General features: G+C 38.6%; 1 protein-coding gene across 3 annotated transcripts in view; it reads left to right on the top strand.

The window, feature by feature from the left end:
• The first annotated feature begins 743 nt into the window (after positions 1–743).
• LOC149933254 (ecdysone receptor-like) overlaps positions 744–22,571 on the top strand; it is a 74,893-nt gene continuing 53,065 nt past the window's right edge. For 2 of the 3 annotated variants that reach the window (XR_016473133.1, XM_090157035.1), the window contains exon 1: positions 744–1,301. The gene's annotated coding sequence lies outside the window, so the exon portion shown is untranslated. The remainder of the gene's footprint in view (positions 1,302–22,571) is intronic. The other variant, XM_090157036.1, reaches the window with a different exon arrangement.

Genomic DNA, 22,571 nt, shown 5'->3' with positions numbered 1-22,571 from the left:
TTATCTGATCCCATTGTTTCCAAGGCGAATATACTTTAGTACAATGCCTTCAATTATAAAACTAAATCGCGATTATTTATTTGTTTTTATCGCAATCTAAAAAAACAAAGTTACTTTAATTCAGTTTTTATAATTTTTACACGAATTTGGTACCACGATTTTTCTAGTTTCTTTTTGAAAACATGTTATGTTCATTATTTTATTCCAATTTCGCCATCTTGTTGACGTCAAGCGGGGTTCGATGTTACTCCGTAATTTTGACCTCCTTTAAAAGTAGACAAAATTTCCTTTTTTCCCCCGAGATTAATAATAAAATATTAATATTTGACAAACGTATTATTTCCTAAACGTTTGACATATCGATTCGCATTTTAAGACCTAGTTTCCGGAGTTTCTTTCCGAGAATTCAACGTGAGAGGTTTGGTCACGAGGAACGCTTTTAAAGCTAGATTTTTATAGAATGTGTTTCAAAATCAATTTTTAGTTTTATTGCATTTTAAAAATGTCAAAAACACTTTTTATTAGATTTGTTTAACTTCTTTGCCCTATTTCATTTTTCTTTGCTTTAAAGCACGAGTTTAATTTATTTTTTTTTAATAATATTTGACTTGCCATTTAAAATTTACGTATTCACGTATTCTTCTATATTATAAAAGGTGGTTTGTTATTTAACAATATTTCGGGGTTTTAGAATATTTCGGTTTACTCGGCAGTTCACTAGATGGCGGCACGCATACTACACTAGGAGAGTTTCTAAGCGTCTCTCATTGGCACACGCAGTCAGTAGGCTGTCTGCTACAATTTCAAGTCCCCCCAGTTTCGTACGCGGCTTTGTTCCCCCTTCGCCAAACTAGGCCATACGTTCGCGGCTTACTACACACGGTCCCGGCAGACGCCGTAGCTGACTGAAAACCCCGCGCTTGTGTCTTCGTACCGAACGCGTTCTCTTTACTGCCGAAGATATCTACAAAACTGCCAAACATTCGAGTAAATTCCCCGCACACTTGTGCAAAAATCATCTTAATTTCGCGTTATATTAATCCCCGAATTGTGAATTTCAAACCGCATCAGTGGACCCGATTCGCGATCGTGATTTCGTCGTGCACTATCGTAGTATTTTCGGGATTTTAGCTATGGTGCGCGTAAAACACGGATAACGCGTAAGCCTCGGCCTACCCGTTTCACTCGCTCACTGACTACTATTAAAGGGGTCCTAATTAGTGGCCACCGGCTACATCGACGACTAAGGACCCATCGGACGAAAAGGCGTTCCTGCGAGGGATTCATCAACGCCATCCAGCGTAAGTATACTCATTGTTGTTGTATTTTATCTTGTTGAAGCCTATGCGCGGCTCTGCTTTGCCTATCGCGATCTGGGTCAATAACTTCTCAGCTTTTAACGCGTTATCGCCGCTTGTCGCGAATTAAGCTTAGTCACAACAATTTTAATTTCTACGGAACGAGCTTGTCCACTTTCCCACGAGTTTTATTGGAATTTAATTATTGGCATATCCGTCATCAACGAGTCGAGGGATAATGAAACTTGACTGCCATTCTTATATAGTCGAAAGAAATTAATGTTATAAAATATAGTGTTACTTGGTTTCAATTTCTCAAATTAGGCCATTGAATAGATAACGTTCTTTGTATAAACTTTACACTATGACGTATTGGAATGGTAATAATCTGAATCTGGACCTTTTTAGTCGTTTTACCCAAGGTATCACAATTCCCTTTTAATTGACACTACAAAATTTATAACGTAAAAGCGTTTAAAAATGTAAAATTTGGATTAACGAAGAATTTCTAAGGAACAGAAGTTTCGGTTCCCGTAAATCTCTGAAATTTATAATTGTCATTTTCCGGTTTATTAACTATTTTACACTTTTTCGTTTTAAACAAAAGGTATAGGTAATTTTAACGCTAAGGTACTGTGTAGTCTACATGCGCCGTTTTAAAAACAACGGTTGGATTTTAAATATGGATTCCATGTATGTACGTAAAAGCTATATACGAAAAACATTCTCGGGGTGAAAGAGCTTAAAAGCCTACAAAACCGCCAGTCGTCGGAATTCAAATTGCGGCAAACAGAGAGCGAGGGCGAAGTCCTTGAATCCGCGACGAGTCAAAGATGCAGCTTATGAATTGAACGCGCCGTGAAAGGGGGGGGGGGACATTGGCCATGTGAAAGGCAGCCAAATTGCGCGTGGATCCCAACTCGTCTACGGCGGCGCCCACTCTTTCTTTCCTTCGCTCGTCGCCAAATCTCTTCCGAGCCATCCCCGGACTCTCCTAAAGGGGGCTTTTTTCGGACTGTCGGGGCTAAAATAAGCCCCGGAAAAGGAGACCTATTACGAGTGTTCGGAGTAGGTCAAAAAGTATCGCCCTTTCGATAAAACTTTTTTGTTTTTATTTGATTTCCTTTAACTTTTCCCGGCCAATTAAGACCTCTTCATTTACTCGCTAAATTTTCCGTTCCATTTTCGTCTTTATTACGTACTCGAAAGTAACTGGGCAGTGCCGCCTAAAGCTTTTTAAAAATTACGATCACCGAGTAAGATTTTCCATTTTTTTCTGTCTAAGGTCTGAACCGCTCCTAACGAGTTCTTTTTATGAAAAAAATAATTTTCTATCGTTCTCTAATACGGCCCCATTTCGCTTTTAAATCCCCCCCCCCCTCTGTCATTTATTCGTGATTAAGAAACTACACGGTAGGGGCGAAACGTATTCGTTTTAAGTATAATAATTCCCCCCTCTAGTTTTTTTAAATCATCCTCATTTTTTGTCCTTGTTTCTAGTTGCCTCTTCGGGTTCTGGGACGTAACCTAGTCCCCTGGCCCGTTTCGCTCGCGGCTCGGCGCTGCCGCCGCTTGCGTGCATTTTTTCCGAACGTTTCACTCGGCTCTTTTCCCTCCCTTTTCGGTTTTTCCCGCCTCCCGACGCGCGCATTTCTTTCGGTTACTTTTGCCACTAGCGCCGTACCACCCCCTGCCCTCTCCCCCGATAGGCCTTTTCTCCGGTTCTCTCTATTCCATTTCATTCCCTCCCCCTCTAGATTTTTTCGCGCGCGAGCTTTTTTTCTCTCTCTCTCTCTCTCTCTCTCTCTCCTATTCCTCCGTTTCCTATCCACCCTTCTTTAGTCGTCCGTGGACCAGTCCCATTTTGAATTCCGAAGGGATGGAACGTTCCGAAAACGTTTTCGACGCGTTATTTTTTGCGTTGGATAAATTGAAGCTACACGGGCGGGCCTGGGACCATAGTCATGTACGCGGTAAGAGGCAATAAAAACGGCCGTTTTCGTAGAAAAAAACCCTACCAGCAAATAGACATTTTGGTTTAGGTAGTTTCGCCAGTTTTTATTTCGTTGCGTATCGAAAAAAAATTAGAAATTTCGGAAGATTTTTAAAAATGCCCGTTTTTCTAGTTACCGAATCCCTTTATTATAATTTTTTCTGCCGCGTATATTTTGAAGGACGAACGAGGACTATTAAAAACTCCCGATGTAAAGAATTGCGGGAAATGGTAAAAAGGGGGTGGATCGGTATTAGAAAAAAAATTGTTAAAAAAGGGGAGTGCAGTGAGGGGGACGAGCGAGGAAGGAGAAAAAAGTTGGAAGTTGCCGCGCGCGTCTGTACGACGGTGACAACTTTGAGGCCAACAACAGGGTGACCTTGTACCCACATAACCCACAGCGCCTAGGCTTAGCGAAACCTAATCTATATAAAACGCTGTTTCTCGTAATGAGCGTTCCTCCTCGCCGCCCTCCCAGATCTCAAATTAATGGTGACTGAGGCAACCTTTCTTTCTACAGTCTTTTTCTCATCAAGCCAAGCTTGGCTTTAAACTTAATTACCCCTTCGTTTTCTAAAAGCCAAGGTCTGTTTTTCCGGTTATAACCTAGGACGTACATTTTGCCCGCGACGCAGAAATTGTCATAGCAAAGGCTGAGTTTAATGGTTTTTTAAATGGATTTTCGAATGATCATTTTTAGGGAAGTTTCCTGATGGTTGGGAGTCTTATCCGAAATATATATAAGTTACGTTATATCGTTTTCGACTCTCCCCGAGTTGAAGGTCAGTCTAGGCGTTCAACTTCCTGTTATCTGGGTCAAATCAAGCCGGAACCCTCCATGCCTCTCGCGGAATTTCGACCGCGCGGATCGAGATTCTAATTTACGTTTTTCTTTTTACGATCCAAGTTTGCTTGACCAAACTAACCATTTAATGAAATCGTTATGCGCGGGTTCAATTCTCTTAAGTATTTTATAGATTACTTCTTAGTTGAATCTATCATGCTAATGAGACAAGCTAAGGGTCGTAAAGATGAGTCAATAGATCTTTATATAAAATCATCTCCAACTGTCTTGCCCCCTGCCGAACACTGCTGCCAGAATTTTGATGACAACTTATACAGTATAACGAAAAATGTTGTAAGTCCAGTTGCGGTAGCACAAACTTATGGAAGTACGTGAAGAGATTACACAGATAACGTGAAAGGATACTATACTTAGATCTTTTGATCTAGCGAAAATATTGAGTAGTCTATGAAATTTCAAAAAATCATTTTATACTAAGTCTTCTCTTTTGTTGACGCGAAAGGATACTACACCTTGATCTTAGCCCAAGGATGAAATTTACTATTAAATTTGAAAAAAAATATTAAATTGAAATAAAATTAAACTTAAAAAAAATAAAATTTAAAAAAAATATTAATTTTCAAAAAATAATTTACCTATACGAAGTCACCTATTTTTTTACAGAACTAAAATTTTTCAAAACTTATGTTATGGAATTATTCTTAAAAAGAGAAAAATATAATGCTAAAATTTCGAACTTATTAGTTAAAAAAAAACAAAATATTTCGTACATCCTACATATTAATCGTGTAAAGAATTTTGTGCGTTGATCGTGGCGGTATGGCGGTAGAAACCTTAACGTGTAGGATGATGCAAATTACGCGGCGTCCTACGATGATGAAGTAATTAGTTTGTGGCATTCATTAGGCCAAATATTTTTACTCAATGATGAAACATTTTAAAATATGTACGAATAATTTGGAGGTACAGGTGACGTCATCTCTTTAATGAAAGGCTAGTGCTAAGCTCGCTTTCGTATAATTCTGAAATGGTTCTGTAATTTCCTTTTCATCTTAAATTTTTAGCCATTTTTTTAAATTACAAATAAGATAGTTCTAAAAACACGCAACAATAACAGCTCTATTTAATTTTAGAATTTAAATTATTTAACATTTTTCTTTACTAATAACATCCTATATTTTTAGCAAAATCTCCCAAAAGTCCTATAAAAGCCTATAATTTTGATATTTTGCCCATTTCAAATCCCGCCATTCAGTTAATTTGCTAGATTTAGCTATAATTACTATACCAAGTCATTCTAGTCTATACTTTGGTTATTGTTAACATAGTTAGGTGGGGTGGCGGAGTGATTAGCACTTTCGCCTCGCAGCAAGAGGAGGTGGGTTCGATCCCAGCTTGTGGCACTGGGTGAAAACTCGGAACAACTCCTTCTGCGTTAAGTTTTCTCCCCACTGGTAATAGGGGTTTTTCCCCCACTGGTAATAGGGGTTTTCCCCCGAGCTCTTCGGTTTCCCCTTCCATAAAAACTTGTTTAGGTTAACGGTAGTAGTAGGTGTAGGGAGCTGTTGACTCGCGTGGCATGCAGGGCTTGCCACCACCCTCCTACTCATTGTAACCCGGCCACCTGAATTAATGGCTTCAAAAGTCGCTTGATGACTTAGGCCTAAGGTGGTGCCTTGGGTATTAGCCTAGCTGATTATTATTAGTATATTTTTGTGATAAAATGGTTAAATAGTTTCTATTTTTTAAGTGAAAATCAAAGATTTATTTCTCTAAATATATATTTGGTTTTTAAATGCATAAAGTTAGTAAATTAAATAGCATATCCTATAATTTTGTAAAAAATAGTGTTATTATAAAGTCCTATATTTTTAGAAATATAATCCTATTTTTCCTATAAAAAAATGGAAGATTTGAGTGGGGGCCCTGGATTACACCTCGTAACATCTTGTCGGTGAAAAAGTAGCGCTATGCAAGACGCGATTGTGTCGAATCCGCGGAAAACATGGCTTCTGTTGGTAGCGGGGATAGCTAATGGTAACCTTTGCTAAATGGATTAACCCGAGATGTCCTTGCCCCCCTGTGTTGGGCAGAGGGGTTCGGCGTAGTAATCGCCCCGGAGTGGCGCACGCGCCGTATTCTCTCCCACGCCCTCCTTTGATTTTCACCTGAGCTTGCGGTATTATTTTTGGGCGGCCACTTTTGGGTCTCTTGGATTGCGCGATCCCCTGCGACTAATTTTAGAAACGAGTTTCCCCTCTCTCATTCTCTATCTTTTCCCGATTCCCCTTTTATCTTTCGCGTGCTCTATACATTGGCTTTTCGTAACTCGGAAACTATCTAGGCACGAATTTAGCGGAGTACGCTCGATCGTAAGCCTTTAGTGTGTGTATATATATATATCTATAAATGCAATTATTCGTTGCTAGTCGAATTCGTAAGCCGTACAGGCAGTCCAGTGCTCCTGTAATTCGTATAAAAGCTTATATTATAAGACCAATCCTATATTATCATGTAATTTCTTGAAAGGTCCTATTAGTTTGTTAGTAATAATATATTTATAATACCTACTTACACCGAAAACTAACGCTAAGCTCATTGGTTTTCGACTACGATCCTGAATTGAATTTATCTAGTGATAAATAAATGAAACATATTCAATTCCGATAAGGAATTAAAACTTTTGTCTAGGCTCACTGGACGTTTTACGCATCTTATTAAAATTTAAAATAATTTACGCTGAATTTTATCTAGTCTACAGGATTTTTACCTTGAATTTTAACTCTACCTGGTATGTGGGCTAATTCTAACAATTGCCACACGTTAAGTAATTTCAAGGGTTATGACTTTTCTATGGTTAAAATACACCCAAAATGTTTGACATATAGGGGGAAAAAATCTAAATAGTCTTAGGTGAAAAAACCGCTCAAATTCAAAACGTGATGTTGGAAATGAGTTGTCAGCAGTCTTGTTACTACATTCGTCTGGCGTCCATCTTGTCTACATTTCTCGTGAATACCCCTGATATAGATGAAGACGTAACAAAGCTACTAACGTAAACACTGAGCTTAACAATTGCTAGAGCTACCCGCATAATTTGAAACCCGCTGCCCGCATTCGCGAAAATAAAAAGATAAAAACACCATTTCAAATGCGCAATTTATTTTTTAACTGGGTATTTTTAGACGGCATTAGGCCTAATGCGAAATTACAATTTCTTTTCTCTCTCAGCTAAAATTTTCTCTTTCTCGAACAAGTTTTTTCCTAGCTACTCCTCCCCCTTTGCGGCCCCCTTCGTCTGGTTTCGGCGCATGCTCCGAACGCGTAACATTAAATCGCTTTTCATAAAAAGTTGTTAGATGGGGTATTGAAATTGTCCGGGGGGGGGGGGGTGGTGGAAGTGAATACTCGGGCTCTTACGTTGCCAAATCTAAGCACCACCACCCCCCTCCCGTGGGGAGTTTTTTTAGCCATGTAAATGTAATGTCCGGTTTTTTAAAAACGCTGGCTGGGTTTTGTATAAAACCTGTTCCGTAGAAATAACAGGAGAGTGAATAAAAAAAAATGTTTGTGTAATAGGCCTTTCGACGGCCACTTGATACTTGGTCGACAGTTAGGTGAGGCTACGTCTCCGAGTGCAGCGGCGATGTCAGGTGGGGCGCGACTTATTTGTCTACTCCGTCGCTCTTGTCTATCGTACTGTTTCGTACATTCCGACGCCGTGGGTTGGCCATTCGCGAATCGTTAACAAAAATAATAAAACCACGATCTATCATTTTTTTTGAAGGGTCGCTTGAACAATGCCTTCCACCCCTTTAGTGCCCTTTCCGTATTTAATACGAAATTGTTTTTGTACGCCTAATATTTCGATGATGTCTGACCATAGACCTACGAGGAAAATCTGAGGGAAAATGTCAAGGCGATTCTTTTAAGCATTCACGACTTAAAAGTTTAAATCATTTATCGATTATTCACATTTTATAATTAGCAAATCGTTTTTTATTTAAAACCAAAACGAACGGGATTAGAAAAAAGGCGCTTGGACCAGTAAAGAGTTTTTAAACTAAACACATCAATGACTCTGCAAACGCTATCCCTTATTTGCAGAACAGTTACCATTAACCGTTCGAATATTTCCATTCCGTTTCCGTCAAAATATATTTTCCATCCGTTACCGTTCCGCAATTTTTCAATACCCAATTAACCTTTAGGGGTAATTGTTCACTTTAATAATGATGTCATCATACTGACGAGTCAATGGGGTTGTGACCCCCATAGTCTCTTCTCTGTACGCGGCTGAAACGCTTTCGATTCTCGCTACAATGTATTTTTCGGCTGTAGAGATTTTATCCCCGATGAATAGTTGATTTTTTGAAGGATATGTAGAGGTTTTCCTTCCGAGTTGATTCAACCGTGTAACATTACCCGTACATTAGAACCCCGCGTTACCTTACCGGTTTTCCCCAAAAATGCTACTATCCCTTATTTAATAGATCGAGTATAGTCTAGATACGTAGCAAAGGGAACCGATTTGAGCTCCATCTATTATACCATTTAGAATGAACACGTTAAAATGGCGTGACGATAAGGTTTTCTTTCGGATCCTTTTTTCCCCCGTGAAGTTTTTTTAAACGATTTTAAAAGAAATTACTTTGAGATAAGCGTGTGCCCTTGTTCTTGCCGAAGGTCTCCTCGAGTCTGTTAAAAAAAACCGCCTTTTATCCCCCCAAGAAAGGATTTTAAAATGGCTTTTGTTTTACGCGTATTCAGCTGGTGCGGAGCTAATAAAGAACGTTCGGGAAAAAATGGAGGTTGATTGATCAAACCCCTCCAATAGACTCATTCAGCGATTCGCTAAGAAGTATTAACACTTAGAGCCTGGACGTACAAGCTACTCTTTCTAGGGTCGTTGTAAGGGCTGGTTTCGAAAGGGTAAGCGTGTAGACGCGAAAAATTCGTGGTAAAGGTTTTTTTCTGCCTGTCCCCCTTTAAATTAACTTAGTGGGGCACAAATACCCTGGTGGTAGGCCAACCGCTGAACATGTTGGCCTAATTTAAAGCGGGACCGGCATTAGAAAACTTGTGTTAGGGCTTTTGAGGCCTGAGTTTTTTGCGTCGACGCGAAAAACTCGTGTTAGGGCCTGTCGAAGATTTTTGCGTCGACCTGAAAAACTCGTACTAAGGCCTAACGGAGATTTTTGTGACTCTCGTTCAACATATTTTAGGCCTGAAACTAGCAATAAGTCCATTCTAGTTGACTTGGTTTGACAATATAGTTTGTAGTTCACTTCTTTGGCTAGCAAGGCGAATCTGGTAACCGATCAACCGGAAATATTTCATTCACGTAGAGGGGAAATAAAACCGGAGGAGGCTCTTTTATTAAAGGTCTATTTTTAACATGGCCGTTTTGTTTTTATCTAACCTCTTTCTAAAATGTAAGTCTTTTATTTGGTACGACTGTTTGTATCTTACGAATCGCTAAGAGAGCGTTTCAGATTTAATTGATGAAATCTGTTGGGGGCCTCCCTCAATTATAGTAATAGACGAGAGTTTTTAGGAAAGCCAAGTTCATTATCGTTTGACGCGAAACAAAAAAGGCTTAGCCAAGGTCTTCCGACTAAAATCTTGAGCAGGAAGTCTCTATCAAAAGGAAATGGACTTTTTTTCCCAACTCCCATACAAAATTTGTAGGTTTAAATACGCACGCGCTGCAGTGAGAAAATCTCCCCCTTTTTCCCAACTTTCATCCGTACCCTCGCGGGGCCCCCTTTTTTTAAGGTCCTGGTCCGTAAAAATCGAGAGGTACTTTATTTCCCGACTATTTAATTTGGTAGCGGGCGATATAGGGGGCCCCCTTCAACGGCGCTCCCTATTTGGGGTTGGCAAGTAAGACTGACGTCGATTCCCAAATCTCCTCTTTCACGCTCGCTCCAACCCTAACCTTCGCCCCATTCGGCGCCTCGCGCTATTTTCTGCCCGGGTTCGCCATTTTTACACTTTCACCCGGCTCTATCTGATCTATCCGCTCTCCTCTTTTTTTGCTATTCACAGCCGATGGCCGAGGATCTATTTCTCTTTGCAAACACCTGCCGCTTATTAAAGTGGTTTTTTTCCGCGTGGCTAGTTTCCGATTTTCAGGTGTTTCACTCTCTTCTCCGTCAAAATACGCCGCTGTATAATCTGATCCGACTCCCCGTCGCTGTAATAATATTACCGGCTGAGGGCTGGGCCCCTAGATTGCGTGTAATCTAAGAATCATATCAATATATGTTTAGACGAAATTACAATTAGATTGAAATCGTCGGAAAATTGCGCCCGATCACGATCAAAGTAACCGACGCCCCTGAAAACATGTTACAACTGGTGTAACCACCGTTCCTATATTTCCTATTTTTTCCTATAATTTAACGTCCTTCCTTTTTCTACTATAATTTCATTAATTTTCCTATAATAGCCTAAATTTTAACTCAAAAGTCTGAAGAAATTAAAATAGTTGGTATTTTACCCTTAGAAGTCTTTAAAACGTCTTAGTTTTTTAATATGCTTATTTCCAACACTGTTCAACGATATTTTGCGACTATTTCTATCGGTTATAAACTTCTGTTTTAATGTTATATACCCTTTAAACAATGTTGACAACAGTTTTCTCTTATTTTAGAATCAATTTTTTCTTCCTATATTTTCCCAATTTTTTTTCCTATATTTTCGTAAAATTCCTTTAGAGAATTTTAAAATGTTCTGTGGTCAGCTCGTGAATGTATATAGACTTTTATAGAAAATGTTCTTACTAAACGTTATTACATAATCATAAATTTTACTATTTAAAACCCAAGTTTACAAAAAACTTATTTCTTTAATATAACTGTTAACTCTTACGGTTTACTTTAAAAATTAACTTATTTATTAACCTGTGAATGCTATATGAAATTTCAGTCTACTGAAAAGCATTTTCTTACTCAGTGTAAATGTTCTTTAAAATGTAATTTGAATATTAGAATTTATTTACAATAGAATCAACACTATTCAGCGATTGTTAACGATCATTACTTGTAATAATGGGCAATGTTATTCGATCTAAGACAACACTAAAGTCAACGATTTTTTAAAGTATTAATAATTAAAGAAATAGAATCTTCTTAATTCTTGACTTATTACGCTGCTGCAACGAATTTATTATCATAAATAAGCTTTGCAAGTTTATTTTGATCTTTATTTTACGCGTTAAAATTCCGTCTGAGTTTCGCGGATTTTTCCACGCGAGACTTTATGCAAATGCTCATTTGGAAAAAGATATCTCAATAGCGTCTACGTAAATATTGCGAGTTGTATAGAAGAAACTGGTAAAAATACACGGGCTATTAAAATTCACTGCTCTTCTACGAGCATCGGAAAAAAATCCAAAGGTTTTTTTTATAATTTTTTATTCGCCTTCAAACTTCTTTACTTTGACGAATTTTTATGCAAATGTTTTTCGCGCAAAAATATCTTCGACGGAAGATTTACGCGGAGGGATTTAGGATAAAGTTTCAATTCTAGCGCTATTCCCGAAGTAGCAAAATAGAGAAATATTGAAAGTTTTTCCCGAGGCTTAAGAATTTTCTGGCTAGGAATTAAGGGATCCGGTGGGATTTGTCGGATCGTTAAGTCGCGACATCTATCAATACAACGTTGAACCCCGTTCTCAAGTTCGCCCATCCATTTATTGTTTTACGTAGGATAGTCCACGGTTGGTGTAATCTCGATAGATGCTTTAGACGGTAGATTTAGTTGGTCAGCCAAAAATTATTTACCGTCAGTTGCGTCTGATAGCGAAATTAACGTCTATTCTGGATGTTTACTTCCGCTGATACGTTTATTTAATTTTTTCTTACTTGACTTGTTCGTCTAGCTCGAGGACTAGAAATAATTTGGGGTTAGCCAATCAGGGTTGTCACGGTACCTGGAAAACCTGGAATTCCTGGAAAAGTCAGGGTATTTGAATATGGGTTTAAAAATCAGGGAATTTTAAGATTTAGTCTAAAAATCAGAGAAATGTCCAGGGAATTTTAAAAATTAGTCTAAAAATCAGAGAAATCTCCAGGGAATTTTAAAAATTAGTCTAAAAATCAGATAAATGTCCAGGAAATTTTAAAAATTAGTCTAAAAATCAGGGAAATGTCTAGATAATTTCAAAAATTAGTATAAAATTCAGAGAAATGTCCAGAGATATTTAAAAATTAGTCTAAAAATCAGGGAAATGTCAAGGGGAATTTAATTTCGGTTGTAAATGGGAAACTTTTTCTATATAAAATATGTTAAAAAATACCTAATCTTGGCACAAAATAAGTCGGGGAATTTGATTGTGAAAAAACTGGCAACCCTGTACCGTAAGTTGAAAGGAAAATGATCTGATAGCGAAATTCACGTTTATTCTGGATGTTTACTTCCGCTGATGTGGTTATTATATTTTTTCTTACGTGACTTATTCGTCTCAGGGTGGGGGATAGCTCGAGGACTAAAAATAATTTGGGGTTAGCCAATGGTCAAACAGGACAGTCTCTAGAGACTTTGCCAACTTCCAAGAATGACCAGAGACCATCTTTTACCACTCTATTTCTTATCATCTCTTAACCGAATTATATTTGAAATAAGCTGGTGGTAACGACTCGAAGGCAGAGTGAGATGAAAGCTTGGATAGGGCATTACTTTCCAGCGCTAGTCTCGAAAATAGACCAGGAATAATCGAACATAGACCAGGAATAATGCCATCACGAGCTGATTCTGTAGCCCTTTAAGAATTTAGGTTATTATTATTATTATTATTATTATTATTAATTTGATTTATTGATGCAAACAAAAGATACAGATCAATATTAGCAGAAGTAGTACATCGTCCCTTTACCACATGAGAACATACTCGTGCGTGGTATGGAGGTTTATTTTATTTATAATTTTTATTCATAAGCAAATGTATAAAGAAGTTATTTATAAATTTATAAATATATACAATTTTATAAAGGATGTGTTATAATAGCTACTTGTAGTTAACAAATTATAAAAAAGTGAACAAAGAGAGCGTATACAAACAAAAAAAAAACAGAAAAAAATTTAACTACATTCTAAATTAATCTAGAGTTACAAAAAGTAGTAAAAGTTACGAAAGTTAAACGTAAAATAAATTATTTAGTTCGACGTATTCAATTTTTGACAACCACTCAATTATCAGTTTTTATATTTTCGGAGATTAGTACATTTTTTAATATTTTGGTTTAATTATCCATCCTAATTTAACACTGGATTACAATTTGTGACGTTGACATCTCCAATATGTTTTGGAAGACCAAAATTTACCAAAAATGAGTTTCAGGTGTGGTGTGGTCATTTATCCATTAAAAGCTTAAAATTTTACAGCCTCCGTCCGTTACAAAATTCGAAGCCTTTCACCTTTTACTTGGTAGATTTGCAATTAATTTAAAAGATGCCTCTTCCCATTATACTAATGCAGTCCCCAGCCAAATGCGTAGTATTTTAAAAGGTGGGGTTAAAATTTAATAAATTTCGTGGCTCATCTCCCATTGTGATCACATCCAGCGTTCCAGTTTCGGTCATTGTAGTCTATGCCGTGTGCCGACACTTCTAATTATAGTCGGAGAACAACCAGCAACAGTCCCAAGGATGTTCGTCTGACATCGATCGAATCTCGTCTGCTGCAAAGCTCTTTTGAAATAATTTCGTGGAAGGATCCCCGCTTATTATGATAAACAGAACTCTCATCCTACGCTCGATCTCAAACACACCCGATCTCCATTCCCCCTCCCCAACGGACATCTAAAAAAGAACTGTTCAGCCTAATATTTCGAATTGAATTTGCGATATTTAGGTAAGAGATCTTCCGCCTGCAAGGGGGGGGGGGGATAGTTATCTAGGGCGAGGCGAGGAATAATTTTCGGCGCAAAAGAATGGTCGTCATAGCAACGCTAGTAGCTAAGTGCTACCCAATTAAATTTGGACGGCATCCACTCTTTTCTGGATGATGGAAGGCCAGGGGCGCGTAAAGTCGCGAAGAATTATCTTGGTAATTTGGTTTTCAAAGCGCAGTCGGAAAGTATAGTGATGCCTACCATTCTTGCGCGAATAGCTAAGAATTATTAATTTATAATTACAAACTTAACAAAATTATTTTTGTTAAGACAGTTTTTTTCCAAAAAACAGTTTACAAACATTGAAATATGGTAGGAATTGTAACTACAATAGGCGGTTAAATAAACCCCTCTCTGACTGTCTTGCCCCCCCTGTTGTAAAATGCTGCCAGATCTATGCATAGGAAATTCTCATCTTTGGCAGTATAAAGAGTAACCATAGACAAACCTATTATATGTCCAGTAGCAGCGGCACAAACTCTATAATCGGCTATGAATTATCTTTTATTTAAAGGCCGACTACATAAATCTTCGGTTAACTCTGTCTTTCGCTGGAAGTAGCCTGACTGCATGACACACGTGTATTACAGTAAGCCTACTTCCAGTGAAAGACAGAGTAAACCGAAGATCTATGTAGTCGGCCTTTAAAGGGCTATTACCTTCTTTGTTGATAATTAATTTAATTCGCTTGATAAAGAGCATGACGGGGAGACCTCGTACCAGAGCAAAATATAAGTTTCCATTTTGAAATTACTTTTAAAACATGGATTTTCCGATTTTTAAGGTTAAACCAATGAATGTTCAAAACCTTTGGTGTTGCGCTGGGTATCAACTATAAACGTAATGAAGTACTTAGCCGGCAGATGGCGATTTTTTATTCCGTAATCGTCTATTTAAATAAATTTCCAAATGGTCTCATTATATTTAAGCTTACGAGAGTTGGCATAAGGCGCGTAGCGAGAATAGGGCGCGGTACGTGCGGAGACGCTGGGATCGAATAGGAAAGGCTTAGCGCGACAGCGCAGTGCACGCTAGAAAGAGAGAGCGCTTTCGCTACAAAGTGGGTCACACTTCGGAATTGCCCGTACTTTTTGACCTCATCCCAAAAATCGATATTTGCCCCGCATTGAGATATCAAATCAACTGGGGCAACTCTCCCTCTTTTTTTCATACGCTATTTATGTTGTAGGCTAAGCTTCGCCTTCCCCCACATCCCATTTCTCTCGTATTGTTCGTTCGCCTTCTAATTTACCTGCACTTCGTATAAGCGAGGATGTCATATTACGACTAAAGTGGGGCAGCCACCAATTACTGGCTCGTCACTCGAGATGGCTCGTTTTGCTCTTCGTATTTGTCGCGCTACGTATATGATTAATTCTTATCGATTAATTTACATTTTCGCCTTCATTTTTCTCAGACGAAATTAACGGTCTAGACGAAACCTAGACGTCCATTGTACTTGAGTCACTGAGCATTTTCATCATCGTACTTAGTTGAGCTTTCGGTCGAAATTTTCATTGAACAGGGTTGCCATGGTACCTGGAAAACTTGGAATTCCTGGAAAAGTCGGGGAAATTTTAAAATTAGTCTAGAATCGGGGAAAAGTCGGAAATTTTAAAATTAGTCTAGAATCGGGGAAAAGTCGGAAATTTTAAAATTAGTCTAGAATCGGGGAAAAGTCAGGGATTTTTAAAATTAGTCTAAAATCAGGGAAAAGTCGGGGAAATTTAAAAATTAGTCTAAAATCAGGGAAATTTAAAAATTAGTCTAGAATCGGGGAAAAGTCGGGGATTTTTAAAATTAGTCTAGAATCGGGGAAAAGTCGGGGATTTTTAAAATTAGTCTAGAATCGGAGAAAAGTCGGGGATTTTTAAAATTAGTCTAGAATCGGGGAAAAGTCGGGGATTTTTAAAATTAGTCTAAAATCAGGGAAATGTCAGGGAATTTAATTTAGGTAGCAAATAGAAAACCTTTACTAAAATTTAGGGTAAAAAATTTAAAATTTTCGCACAAAATAACACGACCTGGAAAAGTCAGGAAATTTGAAAATGATTCCAAATGGTCGGGGAATAGTCAGGGAATTTTAAAATGGTCCAAAAAAGTAAGGAAATTTTTAAATGACCCCAAAAAAAAAACGGCAAATAAATTTTGGAAAGATGTATTAAAAATACATAATCAATATTTTTCAAGATTTAACCTCAAAACATTCATTTTTCTACAAAAATGGTCAGGGAAAATTTGTCAATTTGGTCAGGGAAAACCTAGAAATGTCAGGGAATTAAATTCCGGAAAGTTTGTACAAAAGCTGAATAAGTCAGGGAAAATGTCCGGAGCTGGTCAGAGAGAACCTAGAAAAGTCAGGGAATTTGATTGTGAAAAAACTGTGGCAACCCTGTTGAAGTAATTGCGTTTTATACGGTGGCTAACTCCGTTATTTATAGACTTTTGGTATTATTATTGCTTTAAAGACTGCTATATTTCAAAAGTTTTCATCAAAATTTTCATTTTCTCACAAAGCCATTTTTTGTACTAAGGATTTTGTTCCAGAAAAAATTGCAACCTATTTTTTGGGGGTGGTGGACTGTTTTAAGAAGTGTTTACCGGAAATAAAATCTCTGCCTACTTTAATTTGACGGATGGAGTAGACAATATCCACTCTCATTTTTTTCCTGTTTTATTTTTCCCAACTGTCGAAACAGGAAAAAAGCTTTTTATGTAACGTTAAATTTATGCCTTGCCAGTCGCGGTTTTTGGCTAAACGCGAAAATTATTCTCTCCCAAACTAAAATCTTCTTCGACTGCGCCTTTCTTCCGATATTTATTTTCGATCTCATTTTATCGTCGGCCCTCCCGTTTTACTTTCTCGACATTTTTAGTCGCGCTTATTTAGAACTTGAAAGGAAAGTCTTGAAATTGTTACCCATGTGGTGCAGTCAGTGATAACGAGTTCATTTATCTCTTTAACCATGGAAATAACGCGGGAATGGGCGGGGATCTTGTTTTCGGTTAGGGAATGGTTGGAACAGGGTTCGTACACGACCTGGAAAAACTGGAAAAGACGGAGTTTCGAAATGTTTCCAAAAAGGTCAGGGAAAAGACAGGGAATTTCGAAATGTTTCCAAAAGGTCAGGGAAAAGACAGGGAATTTCGAAATGTTTCCAAAAGGTCAGGGAAAAGACAGGGAATTGCGAAATGTTTCCAAAAGGTCAGGGAAAGACAAGGAATTTCGAAATGTTTGAAAGATGTATTAAAAATACATAATAAATATTTTTCAAGATTTTACCTCAAACCATTCATTTATTCTACAAAAATGATCAGGGAAAATTTGACAATTCGGTCAGGGAAAACCTGGAAATGTCAGAGAATTTAATTCCGGAAATTTGGAACGAACCCTGTGGAAGAGGTAATTTGGAGTTAGGGAAAGGCTTTTACTTCTGGTACTAAGACTTCGTATCGGGAATGGGAATGAGAAAATTGGTCGAATGGGATTGGTTGGAAGACGAATAGTGAAAAGGGAAATTCAACGATAATGGGAGGGAATGGTTACATTTCTGTCGAGAGGCAAGATGGCATAATAATAATGCTGAAAAGTTTTATCACGATTCAATCATTTTTCGTTTGTATACGGCCAAATAAAAGGGGGATTTAATCATAAGAGAGGGTCCCAATAAACAGGAAAGTGAAATGAAACTCGGTTTCAATGCAGCTGTCCATTCTCTGGGCTGCTTTGGTAGCTCGGTTAAAGAGTGGAATTAATTGAAAAGAACTGGAATTCGAAGCACTTTCTGTCGTGGGCGAAAAACGCTCGGGGTGTCGGGAGACAGACGCGCACCTGTTTGGGAGGTAAATCTGGAAGACTTATTTCACACTAGGTAGTTCAAATGACAGTTTTAACTCAAAATTAAATTTCCTTGTAGCGGTATAGAATAAACGCGATAACAAACTAACAAAATCTTTTAACTGAAAGATATTTACTGTCCGCAGCCAGTTAATAAATTTTAATGAATATCAAATTAAACAAATGTGTTATGAAATCGTTAGTGCTTCAGATTTTTCACGGGTCAGAGATAGATAAGGCAAGGCAACTGAAAGTAGGCCTACGAAGACCTCAAATATACGTCGAAGAGTCACCTACACTAAAATAAAAGTTAAAAGATAAAAATCTGATAGAAGTAAAAAATAAAGTTTCAAAATGAAAAAAATTGGATTTAAAAAAGGCCAGGGAAAACTTGGAATTTAAAAAAGGCCAGGGAAAACTTGGAAAAGTCAGGGAATTTGAAACTGATATGGTGGTGGCAAACCCAGTGCTTTTACGGCGGCCAGAAATTACGCCAGTCACCCTTTTCCCATGGAGAAAACAATTACCAAAATGGTTTCTTAAAGGGAGTACTGTTAAACCTCCAACTCATTCTTTGCGGAAAATTTTAGAGATTAGGCGCGCAACAAATAACTAAAATGTCAAAAGCTTTAGGAGGAAGCGGGAAATATGAGAACCACTAAATAATATATTCCCTTTGATTGAATAATTTACGTGCGTTTTTGCCTTGTGCATATTATAAGTGGAAACATTATTCGACTTTTACACAATAAAATATTTTATTTTGACACTACATGTTTCGACGTCGTCAGGTGTTAGACTAAAATTATCTCGATCGAGTTACACGCAAAACAAAATTAGTGTCCACGGTATCATGTGAAAGGTTTTTTTTGGTTCTATACCGAGGGGTAAGACACTCTGGGAACTCGGTGTACACTGCCGTACACAGTGTTCCGGGGTGGTAAATACCACCTGATATTTATTGTGGCAAATTGTGGCAAAAAGTGTCATGGCAAATAATAATTTTTAGTGACAAATTGACATATAATGGCAAATAATAGAAAAAGTAAAAATACTAATAAAGTTTTCATATGAAATACCATAAAAAACATTTTTTTTTGTAATTATAGTATGCGGGGTTGCCAATAATTGGGCTATTTTGTATATTTTTCGCATAAATATATAAAATTTTTGCCTATTTTTCTCAAGTATATATTTTTTTCCCTATTTGTCATTAAATGCCATTATTTGTCACTATATGCCATTATTTGTCAAATTTGCCATAATTTGTCACTATTTACCAGTGACATGGCCTATATTCGAAAAAAGTGACATTTTAGGAACACTGGCCGTACCTTTGACAGTGCTAAATGGAACTCGCGAACTCTTGAAAATACGTACCTTTAACAGTGCTAAATGCACGAACTCGGTGTACAGATTATCTGAGACTGTCTTACCCCTCGTTCTATACATTTTAAATAGTTTTTTACGACAAACTTAAAAAAAATTCACGTACTAATAAGTTGTAACTCGTATTAGGTCTTTGTCCAAATTGTTTGTTTCGATATCCGTGGTCCGAGCGTCGTCATTTTTCCGAAATAGCCTTGAATGAAAAGTAGGAATCGAAAAGAGCGAAAATAAAAATGTGTAAAAGGGAGTCCTCTCCCTCCGGGATAGTTTTCTGGAATCGGATGGTTGGCGGCGTAGGCAATCGCTAGATGGCGGTGTAGGAGGGGTCGGGGGGGGGGGGCGGCTCGGGATCTGTGGCGTCGCGTGCCATCGATTTGACCTCGTTTTTCGGCCTTCTAAAAGTACGTCATCCGATCTCGGCGCTGATGATATTCGAAACCGTTTTTCCCCCGCTCCCGGACCGGAAGACGAAGAGAGCGGGATCGGATGGGGTCCCTGCTAGTCCCAAGGACTTTGCGTCCCAGTCCCCTTGTCCCTTTACGGATGAAGGCGCGGAATGAGAATGAGGATACGTACTTTGGGGATTGGAATGATTTCTCTCCGCTAAAAAATGTTCTCCCAACTTGAATTTCAAATCATTTCTTCGGTATTCGTTCTTATTCTTTGTTCTTTTGAAGTCTGACCTCTCCCGTCTATGAAAAATGGCTTTACACTCGAAGATACTGGTTTTAATTTACCTAATGGAAGCCTACAATAACATTGTAAAATTTTGAATAATTCAAGAATTACTTTCCTTTGAGATATCACCGAAAAAAATTTAAATTCTCCTCCTGGAAGTTTACTTCTCCCTGGACACTAATGTTCGACCTATTTTTCACCTACTTATTTATCATTAATTTATCATTTATATTCGGCTATAATTTGTTATAAATTTATGAGCCGTGGTAGGTGTAAGATTTGAAAGTATTTTAAGTATTGAATGTCGATCAAAATTGGTTTCTATTTTAATAATAAAGAAAAATTTATATTTTTGCCTCCAGTCATATGAATTATAAAACTTTATGAAAAGTAAATCAATAGTGATACCGGGAAGCAATATATTTTGGAAACTGTACAATCGCGGAAGAGCGTTTTAGGGTCAAACAATTTATCATCCAAGTTGTTTATTTGATAAAGGCGCTCGAAAACTTGGCATTCAAAATTTGCCGCTTGTAATTGCTAAGAGTAAAATACATATCGCACTCGCCCGTAATGAAATTTGCGTAGGCTTTACAATTAATTCCGTAAAAATGGAGGGTACTTAAAGAATTACATCATATCCTTACGCGTACAACCCTACCAGTACTTTTTAATTGCCGCGGGACGGAAGTCGGGACTAAAACCATTTCCCTCTACTCGAATACAACCACGAGACGAGTGTATGAACGCGATAACGAAAATAGCCAACTTAAAAATATGAAAAGCACCCCCGCCTGATAATATTTCTAAACTATATAAATTTAATCATGTTATTTACTACGTCCCAGTTTAAACCCATATATATCGAACTTTTTAGGAACGTTGATAAAAGTATTTCAAAAGATATCCGATACACTGTATTCGCTGTATTCTTTTTTTTCTCCGTCTCGGAGGGGATAAGGCGTTGCATACATTAATAAGGACGACGCTGATAACGCCCGTGACATTTCGTCGCATCGAATTTAATGGCATTTCTGTATCAAACAGTCGAATTAGGCCTTGGTGCCTCTTCCCTATCAGTTCTTGTCGTTGGCGTAAAGGGCCTTGGGAAGTTTATCTGATACGGAGTTCATTCAACGCTGTTTTAGAATATACGCGATCTATTCTTCGAGGTTACCACTAACCCATAAATTATCCCCTCCCTACGCTTGTAGATTATAACATTGTTTAAAAAAGATTTTATTTGCATAGCGATATAGCGTCGTCTCGTATCGCTTAACTCCCAAGGTTTTTGCCGAGATCCATCGGAGTACGGGGATAACGAGACTTACCGTCATAAATTTTCTTCCATTTCTATAAAATCGACGTATTGCCGGTAAGCCCCACTTTTGTTTCCAAATCGCGTTCGAATGAAATTGGGAAAAGTGTCTCTACTCTCTGTTACGAAACGTCGTCGTAGACGCCGACTTAACGCGCTACGCGATTGTCGGGTTAATACCCCTCAACTTCTGCGGGATTATTGGTTCTGTTTGACGTTTCTAGACGGCGAGTGTTTGCGCGAAGAAAAAGATAAACCTTGCCAAGGGTTGATTTTAAGCCTCGGCGGGAAAAGGGTGGAATTAAGAAAGAAGAGTGAGAGAGGCAGCGCGAGGCGACGTGACGCGGACGGCGGAATGGGAGAGACAGGCCTCGTCAGAAACGTAATTTTGAGAGCCGCTATTTTGGTTGTTTTATTCGAGGTGTCCTTGAGCGTCGAAGCCCGGCTCGCACTGAGCGTGCGCCATCTCTCTCTCGCTGGCGGCGCAGACTCGGCTCGGGGATCGGGCTCGGCTCGCTTTGGCATCGATCCTGCCTCGGAGACGCTGTCATTGTACGACCTTGAGTTTCGGAGCGGCAGCCATAGTAGAGCGAGGGAGACTGCACTGCCTTTCCGAATGTTTGCATTCTTTTATTTCTCCCCCCACTTTGCCTTCCCCCTTTCCCTTCGATTATTACGCCAGGAGCCAGGCCCGGCCCTTTCGGCCGCGTCTCCTCGTGACCTTATGACCTTAGCGCGGCGGGTTAGTGACCCGAGGCGCCCTTGACCTCGCTAGTGATACCCTAGTCCCGCTATTCAGGGGCGCACGTCGCATTGTCGCCGGCCGTTGCGGTAAGAAACCTTATTTATTTCAGTTTTTTTTCCAAATTATTTCCATTATCAAAACCCGATATTTTTCCATTTTTTTATAGACTATTTGTTCCCCGCTTCTCAGTTTGTGGGTCTTTAGCTCCAATTTACTTCGTATTTTTGTTTTGAATCGCCGGAATATCTTTGCCGGAAAACGGGCTGGGAGCGCGCGTTCGGGAGAAACGGATGCTATTTTTTGTCTTGCCGGTGGCGCGTGAGGTTACAAACTGATGGGTGGACTTCAAACTATTCGTAAACGAAAGAGAAATCCCGGCTTTGTCGGTTGTAAAAATAGAAATCGGGACTATTTTTTCCATAAGCTCGAAGGGGGGGGGGGAGACAGTACTCTTTCCTCCCCCTCGAGCTCGTGGGGAAGGGTCGCCCAAAAAGTAGTGCCACGCAAAACGCGACTAAAAGGAAGTCACCCTCTGGTAATCCGCTGTTGGCAGAGACCTACCTACTGCGCGCTCTGCGGAATGTGTTGGCACCAGCATTCTTTTTCGA

The sequence above is a fragment of the Leiobunum rupestre genome, chromosome 8, assembly GCF_980474605.1.
Source record: "Leiobunum rupestre chromosome 8, qqLeiRupe1.1.hap1, whole genome shotgun sequence".
Classification (NCBI taxonomy): Eukaryota; Metazoa; Arthropoda; class Arachnida; order Opiliones; family Sclerosomatidae; genus Leiobunum; species Leiobunum rupestre.
The sequence above is the reverse complement of the archived record's forward strand: the minus strand, read 5'-3'. Positions and strand labels throughout refer to the sequence as shown.